General features: G+C 41.4%; 1 protein-coding gene across 1 annotated transcript in view; it reads right to left on the reverse strand.

The window, feature by feature from the left end:
* Positions 1–13,642, reverse strand: part of LOC147665776 (protein KHNYN-like) — a 377,656-nt gene that overhangs the window by 30,135 nt on the left and 333,879 nt on the right. The window lies entirely within an intron of this gene.

Raw genomic sequence — 13,642 nt, forward strand, 5'->3', positions numbered from 1 at the left:
CCTCTTCAAAGAAAGTTTTCTTCAATAGTAGAAATGGTAGTGATTTCCCTGACAAATTTCACAATTAGCCATCGAGAATGCACATCCACAATGACAACAGCAAAGCGGAAATCCATAGTAAGATCCGACATAGGTCCAATGAAATCCAGACAAATAACATGCCAGGGTTTACCAGGATAAGGGATGTGACCAAAATTCTTTTGAGCACCAATTCTTAATCTTTTCTCACTATCTTTGCATAACAAACACCCTTCAACCCAACCACGAATTTGGTCATCCATAGCAGGCCACCAAAACTCTTGTTTGACTCTTTTTATAGTCATTTCTTGGCCAAGATGCCCCTCATGAGCATTCTTGAAAATTTGAAAACGCAAACCAGACGGAGGCACAAACCTCTCACTACGCAAAATAACCTCCTCACCACATACAGAAAGCTCATCCAGCAGCTTCCAAAACGGCCTTAGAGGGACTGAAACCACACTTTCCCGAACAGCACCATTCCTGATCAGAACAATAACTTGTTTTAAAACCTTGTCATTTTGCATCTCCTTAACCCATTGTTCCATAGAAAAGGTACTGATAGTAGTCCCACTGATCTCATTCACACAGACAACAGCTTCCTCAGAGGAAAGCTTATCCACCAAGGCTTTATCAACAACTTCCCAATCCAAAGACAATCTGGATAAACAATCAGCCTGCGAGTTCCTCCATCCTTGAATAAATACCACATCCTAGGAAAATTCTTGCAACCTAGCTGCAAACCAAGCTAAACGGGCAGATCCTTTGCCCGCACCACCAGCCGATAGAATCTTCATTAGAGGTTTATGATCTGTTTTCAAACAAAAACGTGATCCCCACAGTTATACTCTAAAGTGCTCAGTACCCCATGCAGCCGCCAGAGCCTCTTTCTCGATAACTGAATAATTCCTTTCAGTTTGTGTCAAAGTCTGTGAAGCGAATGCAATAGTTCTCTCCACCCCCTTATGAACTTGGGAGAGTACCGCACCTAAACCTGTAAGGCTAGCATCAACAGTCAAAATAGTTTTGCAATTAGAAGTGAATGGAGCTAAAATTCCAGCCTGACAAATCTTCTCCTTTATACTTGAAAACGCAAATTGTTGTTCCTTGGCCCAACAAAATTTAGCACCTTTGCACAACAAACATCTCAAAGGTTCCACAACATCAGCAAAGGATCTCGCAGATTTCGAATAATATTCGACTAATCCTAAGAAAGAGCGCAATTGCTCCTTGTCCTTGGGATGAGGAGCATGTCTAATAGCCAACAACAAATCATGCTTGGGAGTAAAACCCCTACTAGAAACAGTGTAACCTAGATATTCGATTTTCTCAGTCAAAAACTTGCACTTGTCTTTGTTGACTGTCACACCAATGTGCTCCAAATTCCAAAGTACTTGTTTCAACACAGCATTATGTTCCTCCACAGTTTTACCTGAAATTAAGACATCTTGAAAAAATATGACCCCTTTGATGTCTTTAAACAAACCACTCATCATCCTCTGAAAAACACTCGCCGCCGAGGCTAAGCCAAACGGCATGCGAGTAAATTGGAAAGTGCCTTCCGAGGTGATGAACGCTGTAAGTGCTTTGGAAGAAGGGTGGAGCTTAATTTGATGGTATGCACTCCTTAAGTCGATTTTTGAGAAAAATTTAGCATTACCAATTGACTGCAATAATTCGTTAATATTAGGCAAAGGAAAAGTATCCATTACAATATCTCTATTAAGAGATCTTAAGTCAATGCAAAATCTCAAACGGCCGTCCGCCTTAAGGGTCAAAACGACCGGAGAAATCCATGTTGAAGCTTCAATAGGTTCTATCACACCAGAGTTTAGAAGGTCATTCAACAAATCCTTAAGTTTACCTCTAACAGCAAAAGGAACTCTTCTGAGTTTGTGTTGAACAGGAGATGCATTAGACTTAAGAATGATTCTATGCATATACCCCTTTACACAACCTAGTCTATCTTCAAAACCCCTGTGGGCATTTTGAAGAATCTGATCAAGCTGAATATCTTCATCAACAACCATAATTTGGTTAGGTGCCCTGGGATTGATAATAATATTTAAGTCAAACTGGTGCATCCACCCAAGAATGGGAGGACCATCCCTGGATACATACACCTTGCCTTAAACACACCTAGAACCACATTTTATGAGACCTTTCATAAAACCTAGTATGTCAATAGGTTGGCCCTGATAACTCACAGGATTAATATCCTTGATAGACAAGGTAATATCATGCCACAATGAGTTAAAAATAGATTCAGGTATGATAGTAAACATAGAGCCAGAATCTACCATCAGGGAAACATCCTTGCCGCAAACATTAAAGTTGGCAGGAGGTCTAATTAGTCTCCGAGAATCAACTTCAGAGACCAAACTGAGATCTAAATCTTCACCCAAAGCTAGAATTCTTTTTGTCATATGAAGTTCTTGAACAACATTGACTTTTGATTTAGACTTCTCAGAAGTTTCTGAACTTTTGCACATACGAGAATAATGGCCCTTACGACCACACTTGTTGCAATTCTGATCTAAAGCATAACATTTTTTTAAATCAGAGGAATGATACTGACTACCACAATGAGAACATTCCTTGTTTCTAGATTTGGCAACATTCCCTGAAAAACGTCCCACTCTTCTTTTTGCGACTACATTAACATCGCACTCATCTTCAACACTGGTGCTAGCAATTTCATTAGATGACCTGTCTTTTTGACTTATTTCCTTAATGCAAATTTGTGATTCTTCAATGACTTTGGCTAAGTCTATGGCTTCCTTAAGTGTGGGATTCTTCGCAGCCCATAGTCTCTCCTGAATTTTTTTATTCCTACATTGTACAACCAACTGGTCACGAATTAATTCCGCACACATGTTGCCAAACCTACATTTCACAGAAAGTTCTCTCAATCTGGAAATAAAATCATCAATACTTTCATTCTCAAGTTGGGGTTGGGTATAAAACTTATACCTAGCCATAACAACATTGACTTCTTTAGCAAATCGGATTTCTAATCTCTTAATGGCCTCAAAATATTAATTGTCCATAGGTTGTCCATTGGGACCCATAGCAACAGGAAGGTATTTAAAAATACGTTGACCCTCACTCCCCAAAGCACTCAAAAGAAGTGCCTTTTTCCTAGCAGGAGAAAAATTTGCCCCATCCAAAGCTACAATATAATTTTCCAAAATACATAGCCAATCTTCCCAAATAATCTTAGGAGGACCAGAAGTAGATAGAAACAAAGGGGGCATGATAACATTCGAATTGGACTCAGCCATTGTAAAACAAAAAGAGAAAAAAAAAAAAAAGGACAGGTGTGCAAATCACCGTGAGCGTGTTGCACAGAAGGTAATATTCACACCACACTGCAAAGCGTCACTGTATCAAGAAAAATGGCACTTTGTTGAAGAAACCAAAAATCGGAGAGGATATTCACAGCATACTGCAAAGCGTCATTGAGTTAAGGAAAACGTTCACTGTGTTGAAGAAATCAAATCTCAAATAGGTAAACAAGTTCAGACTAAAGGTGTGCAGATCACCGTGAACGTACTGCACAGGAGAGCAAAAAAAAAACCAGGAGGTATACCTTGAAGTTTTAAGGAAGAAAATAGTTGAGATCGAACTGTTTCACTCGCAGGTCCATCAGGAAACAGCTCCGAAACACGAGTGAAATAGACAAGCCAAATCCAAGATGGCCGCCCGTAGCGAGACGTGTGATGACACACGCACGAATACGCAAACAAAGCACGCAAATACTGCGCTGTGCGTTCCACGCTAGAAGAAAGCATTCCAGCTACGTAGTGGTTGATGACGTAGCACAGCAACGGTTGGCTTGAGCTCGAGCGTATAAGCTCACTCAGCAAATCCCTCGGCATGGATTCCCAAAAATAAACTTAAGATGGGAAAAGTACCTTCAGGGAAAATAACGGACATCAGAGCCAAACCATGCTGGAGTTGAAACTCTAAACCTCAAACGAAATCATCAACGGAGGCTGGAAACCAGGCGTGCAGCGCAGGGACACCAAGACTCTCTCCAGGATACGTCGAGGAAAACCAAGCGTCGCCAAAAATGTTGAGATGAAACGAGGAAGTCAGGAGATGGTTTTATAACATTTATTGCAGAGAGATGAATCTGGCATCCAAGACCCTCGACGATCCGACAGAAACTACCAAAGGTCAAGTCTTGTCAACCTCACATTCTAGATCACAGAACACAGGGCATTCTACAATGAGGTACGGTAGAAGGGCACGAGGACATTGAGGTGAGTATAGATAACAACTACATAACACTTTCCAACCTTCGCAATCAGGACACCATGGTCAGCACAGACAGAGCTCCCTATAGTTAGTCACAGCTGAGGAACAACAGTCCAGTTAGCCTTACCAATAAAAGAGTCACCAGCATATCACAATGTGATGCAAACGGCCTTTCTGCCTCTCTTACAAAGTACACTTCAGGCCAATAAACACAACTAGGATCGAAAGTAAGGCAATACACCTGCTATCCATACATTATAGACATCGACCATCATAGTAAAGTAAAATCTACCTATGGGTAGTAGAAACCTAATGGCTTTACATTTGCCGTGCCAAGCAGATATATGTCCTGCAATGTCAGGGCAAGTTCTACTGCTTAGAAACCAAAAGGTCAGTCCCATCTTGCCCATATACACTCATCCATATCCACCTACAGTGATCGACCCTGCCATCCTCAACAAGTCCATCATCCTTTCTGTCGCACAGACATCAGCCAGACTTAATTAACACTCCCTCTAGAAGTTGTATTGCCAAAAGCAAAACGATTGAGTCCTTTTCCTGTGATGCAGGCTGCAAATCTGTATTTTCCATTTATATTAACCTATAAATCCATCCATCAACCCATCAATCCAAAAGCTGATTTTGTCTAAAAGGTAATCATCCACCTGCCAACTGATCAACCCTTCCTTTTAACAACTGATCAATCCATCTATGCAATAATCAAATATTAAGCAAGAAATCGATTCATTGATCCATTTATACCTCAATCCAAACTCAAGTTGTTCTGGTTTGGAATCTATTATTATTTGTGTTATGCCTTTTGAATCCCAGATTTTCAATACCAATTCTGGGGGGTATAGGGTCTCTTCCAGGGGATCGTCATACATAGTCATACGAAATGGACAGCCTTACACAGGGAAAAGTCAAACCTACACACAGGATCCATAAACTTCTCCTTATGAATAAAAAACAATTTAAAACAAAAATCTGTGTTTTCACCATCGTATCTTAAAGCAGTATTGGCAAAACTGTGTTTATTAGCTATAAAAATAAGTATAATAAATAAAAAATATCACTAGATTGAGAAAAGTGACTGAAAGGAGTTTGTTACTTACCTGTAAGCGTCTATACATAGCGTTTAGTGCTGCAGATTCACGTACTATACACACTCCTGCCATCTAGTGTTAGACTCGGGCTTTACAACTTGTTTTTCTCAAAGTAGTCTTTATCGCTGATGCGATGGCGATCTCCTCCTTTTCTAGAGAATTTGTTAGGATTGTTCATTTTTAGGTCTCGCCTAGGCAGCGCTTGCACGGTCTCTTTGAGACATGCTGTATTTAAGTATGGAATTGAAGCTCCGCCCACTCTACACCCATATTTTTTATTGGCTTGCATCATTGTCCTTTGTAAATGGTGGCTTCTGATTTGTTAATAGGCTTATTAGTCCCTCCTTAGTGCCTCCGGGTCTTCTGTTGTTATCTCCCATGAGGACTGGCCCTTTCACGTTTGTCCTACCTTGTGAGCTTTCATTATCAGTTCTGAGAGCTATTTACTTAATTATTGTACACAGCACTCATCAATGTCTGCCGCTTTAAAAAAAAAAACACAATTTGGGCGATCGGCCGAAGTGAGCCTACCTTTTCCCCAGCAAGCGCGTGATTCATCTGATCCCCGCACCGCTCTGCAGAAGTCCGGTGTCAAATACTGTTCACTAATAACATTTCTGTCAGTTTTTTTTATTTTATTTTTATTACAGCGATCTGCCAAAGTGAGCCTTCCTTTTCCCCAGCAAGCACGGGGCTTCATCTGACCCCTGCACCTCCCACTGATTTTTTTTTACATAGGAACCTCTTTCCATGCAAGAGACAACATGCGAACATCACCCCCCCCCTCCTCTACGCCTGTATGAACCTGCCAGAGTACAGCACGATGTGCTGCCTACAACTAAATAACGAATGTGTTTTTCTTTATTGTTTATGGTTCTTTTAACTCCTTTTCCAGATAGGGCTTGGGTGTCTTTTAGGCTTTTTTAGTAGCCCCTGACGATACTTAGGCTTCTTTTCAAAGGGCTGTGCTTGTTCCCGTCACCCTCCCACCATGCACCCACCCTTAACCCCCTCTTTCCTTTTGTTACTTTGTACGCCGCCCCCAGAGTGCATGGGAAGGGCGATCCCTTGTTGCGGAGATGTGGACAGCACTTTTCTCCATGCAAGTTACAATGCAGGTATACCTTTATTTTTTAATCCACTCTTAAACCATAGGTTTTCATATTGCACACAGCTTTGCAGCAGAGGTTAGCTCCCTGAGACGGCTCCCGTGCTACCAATGACTGCGCCCCTCTTGCTGGATCCCGGCAATGCTCACAACAGCTGCAGCTTGACTTAATCAATTGACATTATTCGCTGATTAGGTTGTTACTTGTTAGTCTTCATTTTAAACATAGCCTACTTACAAAAACGGGCTGATCAGGTTATAGCCTCCGCTTTCCTACTGTTGCTGACACTTGTTGCGCAAAGTTCCTTTAAGACGGAAATGTCACTTCACCCCAAAATAAACAAGGATAGTTTGCACAATGGCATGCGTGAGCGTCAAACAGCCTATCTCGGTTTCCATTTAAGCTTGGTTAGGATGCGATCTCTAGGCAAGCCGGATGGTCAAAACGTGTTCACAGAGACATAAATGCCACCCGCCCGATTTCAAGCCTAATCTCCCACCTCCTGCATGCAAAAACCACTTCCTCGAGGGTTTCAGCTGACAGAGCCTGCCTAGTATTGTATAACATGGTATATGCACTGCCAGACACTTACTCCTGCAGGTCAGAGCTCAACACTTGCATCAGCTCTCTCCGCCTGCCATTGCGCTTTCTCAGTGCTTCTAAAAGGTAAGAAAAAAATGTGCATTTGCGTTTCAAATATCCGTTCATGCAGCAGCACACTTGCAAAGCCCATGCATGACAAATTAACCAATTCAGGCCCTATTCTCCGGGGTTTTATTTTTAGAAATCTCCCACTTTTCTTTTCTGATGTGTTGGCATGTATGCAAAGATGTCGGTCACCACGTCTATGGCAAAAAAAAACACACTTAACCGTTCCCGCCAAGGGCTTACAAATACATAGCATTTGTAGATTAAATGAGTATGAATTACCACTTTAGTCTCCATCGCTATTGCCAGCATCGCCCACCATCTTCGAGAGGCTTCCTTTCATATCGGAATATCCCAGGGTGTAGTAAAGTGTGCCCAGTGCTGCCTTTTGTGTAGTGTTGTTTCATCACAAGCAGCAGATGTCAGTAACACATTTTCTCCTTATTACCGCAGTTATTCCCCTTTTGCATTCTTCCAGTGTAGCGTACATTTTTACCACATGGTTTCAAGCACTTTATTTTTCTCAGCTTCCACTTGCTTTTGTGGCAGAGCAGCTGTACTAACTCAAACCTCTCTAAGCACATATTCCCCCTCTCTCTTCCCACAGCTTTGTGAATCGATAAGTTCTGGGAATGCTCAAAAGTTGTCAGTAAAAAGGAACCTGTCAGAGCTCAAAATTGCAAGGGAAAATAACATTGGAAGTTTCTCTAATTAGACGTTTTGCACACAGAAAGCAAAATCTCCTAAATATATATATTTCAGTAAATTGCATGTAGTTTTCCACAAGCTACAAATTGAATATTCTCTAAATCATAAATGCAATATACACAGCGTGGGCTGGGGTTAATGTGTCTATAAAGGAATGCAGTAGCTTTATTTTTGTCAAAGCAAATTACGTTTTTCAGCTAAATTATTTTAAAGCCTCCATATTTAGAATTACATATAAATGTTCCTAAAAAAATTAGCCGTTTGGGGTTCGGTGATGGGAATAAACTCAAAAATTCCAGGGAGTATGTTCAGGGAAACAAACTTATAACTAACGCAACGCCACTTCTTAGTGCAATATTTAGCTGTATTCACTGGAGAATACTGTATATACTCATGTTATATGTACATTTGGCCTGTAAATGATTGGAACCTGTTGATTAATAGTAGTCGAGTTTCTCTGCACTACGCGAGCAGACCCTATTTCAGTGTAGCGTAACAGAATGAGGGTGACACTGCTTGCACAAATGTATGAAGCATTCAAGTAAAACAAGACAGGAATGTGATGCAACTATTGGCCTCTCGGTCCTTAAATGTGCATGTTTTTAATGAGTTATTAATATGATACATTTTGGAATCATCGGTTCAATTTAAATAATGGCAAATAACAGTTCATCTCTGGAAAAAAACGCACATAGAAAACAAAGGCAACATGAATCGAGCTTTAGAAAGGAAGTTGTCTTTCTGCAACTGTGTTCCACTATAATGTAACCAATAAGCAGATGAAAACATGGAGTGTTTACTCAGCACACAAGATCAGGCAATCTTTTACCCTATGGTGATTAGGTTGTCCACTAACCTGGGATCTGGGCTCCCAATAGTTAAATGTGCCTGTAATTTCACATGTAATCTCTCCATCCCCCAAACTCCACTCGTCCTTAACTCCTCCCCTTGTGTTATTCCCCCACCCCCATAGCCACTACAGTTCACACAGATTGTAACTGCACCTCTTTTACTGCCAGCCTTGCTTCTCGTAAGCAACGACTAGAAGGACAAAGTGCGTGTTTACGCACCATCTGCAGATTTTCAAAACACATACATATAAGACATTGTCATTTACAATCCCAATAGCTCAAACTCTCCCAAATGCAAGACCTATTGCATTGCAAATGCTTGTTTCCCTTGCCATGGGGGCTAGTGCGGTTGGGGCTAGTAAAGCTATTAACTGCTGCTGGACAGGTGTGTAACATGAAGAAAAATTTACATATATACAGTGTTCATTAAGTGTACATCTGATTCCACCACATACCTGCTGGGGAGGCAAGAGGAGACATGTAAATCTGCAGTCTTAAATGCTAAAAATAGATGCTTACTAGGTATGTAACATACATAGCATGTGTAGGCTGCATATACACGTGCTATGCATAGACTGTAGAGCAGTACTCCTCTTGCGGTGGCTCTAGTCATGAGATGGTGCAGATGTTTGAAATAGCGTCCATAGGACTGTTTGTCCTACAAAAGCTTGCTGCATGGCCTAAACATCTACACAATAATGTTTTATGAATGTGTGTGAATTTGACCAAGTAGCTGCCTTACAAATGTCAGCTAAACGGATGTTTCCCAAGAAAGCCATTGCAGCACCCGTCTTCCTTGCAGAGTGTGCTCGTGAGATGTTACGTAGTGTTCTTTTGGCCTTAATATAACAAATAAGAGCACATTTCACAATCCAGCTTGTAATTCCTTCTTTAGAGATGGCTCTTTTTTTGGACTTGAGAAAGCCATAAAAATATGTTGTGTTTGTCTAAAAGGTTTAGTTCTCTCAATGTAATACATGCGTGCTCTTTTAACTTTGAGTGTATGAAGAGCCACTTCTGTCACATTGTAAGGCTTAGGGAAGACAACCGGTAAGTCAAGAGTTTGATTCAAATGGAAAGCAGAGATAAACTTTGGTAGAAATTTCAGGTTGCTACGAAGATGTACCTTATCCTGGAAAACCTGAAAGTGAGGCTCTTCTATAGTTAGAGCATGGATTTTTTATACTTTTGTTAGGGAAGTTATAGCCACGAGGAATGCTACCTTTTAAGAGAGGAACTGCAGAGGATAAGAATGTACAGGCTTCAAATGTGTGGACATTAAAGCTTGTCAGTATGGCATTTAAATTACACAAAGGTACTGGTGGGGCATGTGGTGGAATAGTTCTTTTTAACTCTTTCTTTAACGACTGGTATACGAAAAAGTGACTGATGTTTGCAGTTTGGCAGGTAAGCTGCAATGGCTGAAAGGTGCAGTTATATGGAAGTGTAAGCTTAGCATGATTTCTGAAGGTCTAGAAGGTAGCAAACTATCAGATGTACCTTAGAAGCACAAGGGCCTTTATACTGAGCTATACAATAGTGTACAAAATGCTTCTACTAGGCTGCATAACAAGCTGTTGTAGTTGAAGCTCTTACCTCCTCTAGAATGTCCATACATTTGGGAGGCAATTGTAGGTATCCAAACTCTACGACTTCAGGAGCCAGATTGCCAGGTTGCGTTATTTGGGGTTTGGATGCCTGAGCCTGCCCTTGCTATGAGTGAGAAGAGCCAGTATGTTAGGGAGTTTCTCTGGCGGTACTAGGTATAACTAATAGCATTGTGAACCACGGATGACTCGCATAGATGGGAACTATGTGAATCATCTTGAGAGATGCTTGCTTGAATTTCCCGAACAGATATGGAATGAGTGAGAGAGGTAGAAAATTGTATGCAAATATCCCTGACCAGTTCATCCAAAGAGTATTACTCATAGACTGTGGATGTTGGTACACAAGGGAAAAGCTTTGGTGCTTTGCGTTTTCTACGATAGCAAATAAATCTACGTCCAGTGTCCCCCAACGCTGGAACTGCGGAGGACTTGGTGATGAAGTTACCACTTGTGGAGTTGTTGCTGTGTCCTGCTCAACAGGCCTGCTACTGAATTGTCCACTCCCAGAAGGTACTGCTAGATGGGTGTGATGGCAAATAGCCTAGTGCCGAATTGGTCAGCTGTAGTGAATGCGTCCCTCCTTGTTTTTGAATGTAGTACACTGCCATCATATTTTCTCTCTGGAGAAGATCAGTCTTTCCGGATATATTGAGAGGAAAGATTTCAGAGACATCTGAATTGCTATAAGCTCCAGCACACTGATGTGGAATGTTTTATTGAAGAGCAGTCCAATGGCCTTGAACTGTGATCCTGCATGTTTGGGCACCATCCTATGAGTGAGACATCCGCAGTTTAGGCACTTGCGGGACTGGGTCGAAAAGTCTTCATTTTTGGATGTTCTGTGCACCCATCCAGTTCAGGGACTGATGGACCCTGGGCGAAAAACACTAGATACTTCAAATCGCTCCTCACTTGTGACCACTGAGATGCTAGACACTACTGTAATAGGCACATGTATAATCTGGCACTGGGAACTAGTGCTATACAAAAACAATCATGCCCAGAAGACGCATGACCACCCTGACTGGCAGGCGATTATGTGGCTGAAAAAGAGCCAGTTGCTTCTGGAGATTGAGAACCCTCTCGGAATTGAGGTATGCCGTGGCAGAGATCAAATTGAGGATTGCTCTCAAATACAGCTGTTTTTAAAGAGGCTGTAAATGGGATTTTATGACATTTATTGTGATCCCCCTTTTGTGAAAGAGGTGGATTGTGCTCTGTGCTTGAACTCAGCGAGGTATGGAAGACATGAGTTTTGTGCCTTCTTAAATGTGCTGCCACCACTACTAGACATTTGGTAAAAATTCTTGGTGCTGTAGTCACACCAAATGGCTGAACTTACAACTGGTGATGACAACCACTTACCAGAAACCTGAGGTACCACCGTGTGCAGGAATAATCGGTATATGAAAGTATGCGTCCTTCAGATAGAGCGCCATCATGAAGCTGCCTTCCTGTAGCAGTGATATTACATCTTGTAGTGTCACCATGTGAATTATGTTCTGACAGAATGTAAAGACTGAGATGTCATAGATCCAGTATTGATCTTAGTGTCCCATCTTTCTTGGGTATCAGAAAGTAGAGGATACACCCCTTTGCTTTGATGACTTTGTGGGACAGGCTCACTGCCCCTTCAATAACAGAGCTTTCACCTCTTTGAGAAGGTGAAGGTGTCGAGGGCTCATCTTTGAAGAAAAACGTTTGGTGGGTGAATGATGAGTTCCAGGCAGACTCTGTCATGAATGATGGATTATATCCATTAGTCTGATGTTATCTCTGCCACAGATAATGAAACAGTACGTTTGCATAAAGTGGTCGGAGTAGTTTAAAAATTCAAATATACAACACAGTGTAAACCAAAAAACATATCACCATAGATCATAAGCAATTCAAAAAGCGAGTATTTAGTGGACAATATGAACTTTGAGGTGAACAACCAACTGCTGGTGACTATGGACATAGTCTCCCTCTATACAAGTATCCCCCAAACACCTGCCTTGGAATCCATGAAGAAGGCATTGGAAAGATGATCAAAACCCACCTATGTCCCCACCAAATTCATAATTGACTTACTGGAAGTTGCCATGACAAAAAAATTTTTTGTCTTCCAAAATGACTTCTTCCTACAGTGCAAAGGTGTAGCAATGGGGGCTGCCTTTGCCCCAGACTTGGCAATTCTCTATATGGACGAGTTTGAAACTACTAACATACTTTCATCAGATAACCCATTCAGGAATAACATCACTGAATGGAGGAGATATATAGACGATGTCCTCCTGATCTGGACTGGAGATGAAAACGAACTGAACAGTTTTTTCTCCTGGATGAACACCCGGTCGGAATACATTAAGTTCACCATGCAATATGACAAACAGACCATTGACTTTCTAGATATTAGCATCAAAGTTAAAGACAATCACCTCTACACTACTCTTTTTAGAAAACCAGCCGAACGCAATAACTTGCTGCGCTACACAAGCCATCATACAAGAGGTCTTCGGAATAATCTCCCCTTCGAACAGTTTCTTCGGATCAGAAGAAACTGCTCATTAAAAGAAGACTTTTTCAGGGAATCGGATGACTTGATTAATAGCTTGCTGGAAAGGGGCTATCCAAAGAGGTTGGTGAAAAGAGTAAGAAAGAGAGCATGGTATAATGACCGAGGAACTTTACTCACCCCCAGACACCGTCCGACATCCATGGACAAAATGTTATGTGTCACTACCTACTGCACTAGAAGCAATGAGATCAAACGGATAATCAGTGGCCATTGGGGATTGATTTCGGATATCATCAAAGTACAAGAACCTCCCATGCATGCTTTTAAAAAAGCTAAAAACATCAAAGTTCAAGTGATACGCTCGTTACTAGATGTCGCACCTAAACAAACAATTCAGATAATGTCGAACCTACCGGAGGTAGTAGGACACTACAAGTCCACTAAGTGCAAGGCCTGCTCCATAGAAACTAGGGGCCAGATGTAGGAAGCCTAATACCGGTCGGTAACGGCCGAAATTACAGAATTTCGTCCGTTACCGACCGGTATTGGGCTTTTCTGATGTAGGGGCCTAATCTAAGGATTCGGTAATTTACCGAATCTGTAATTTAAGGAATCGGTAAATTACAGAATTCTTAAATACCGATTCGGTAAATTACCGAATTCCTAATGTAGGGAGCACTTAAATGAGTGACTTTCCCATGTTAGGATTCATTATTTACCACCAACTACAAGTTGACGGTAAATAACGCAAACCCCCCCAAAAAAGCAATTTCATGCAAATTATTTTAATGCCATGTGGCAGACATACATGCCCTTAGGGCATGTATGT

Source organism: Lissotriton vulgaris, unplaced genomic scaffold, assembly GCF_964263255.1.
Source record: "Lissotriton vulgaris unplaced genomic scaffold, aLisVul1.2 SCAFFOLD_622, whole genome shotgun sequence".
Taxonomy (NCBI): domain Eukaryota; kingdom Metazoa; phylum Chordata; class Amphibia; order Caudata; family Salamandridae; genus Lissotriton; species Lissotriton vulgaris.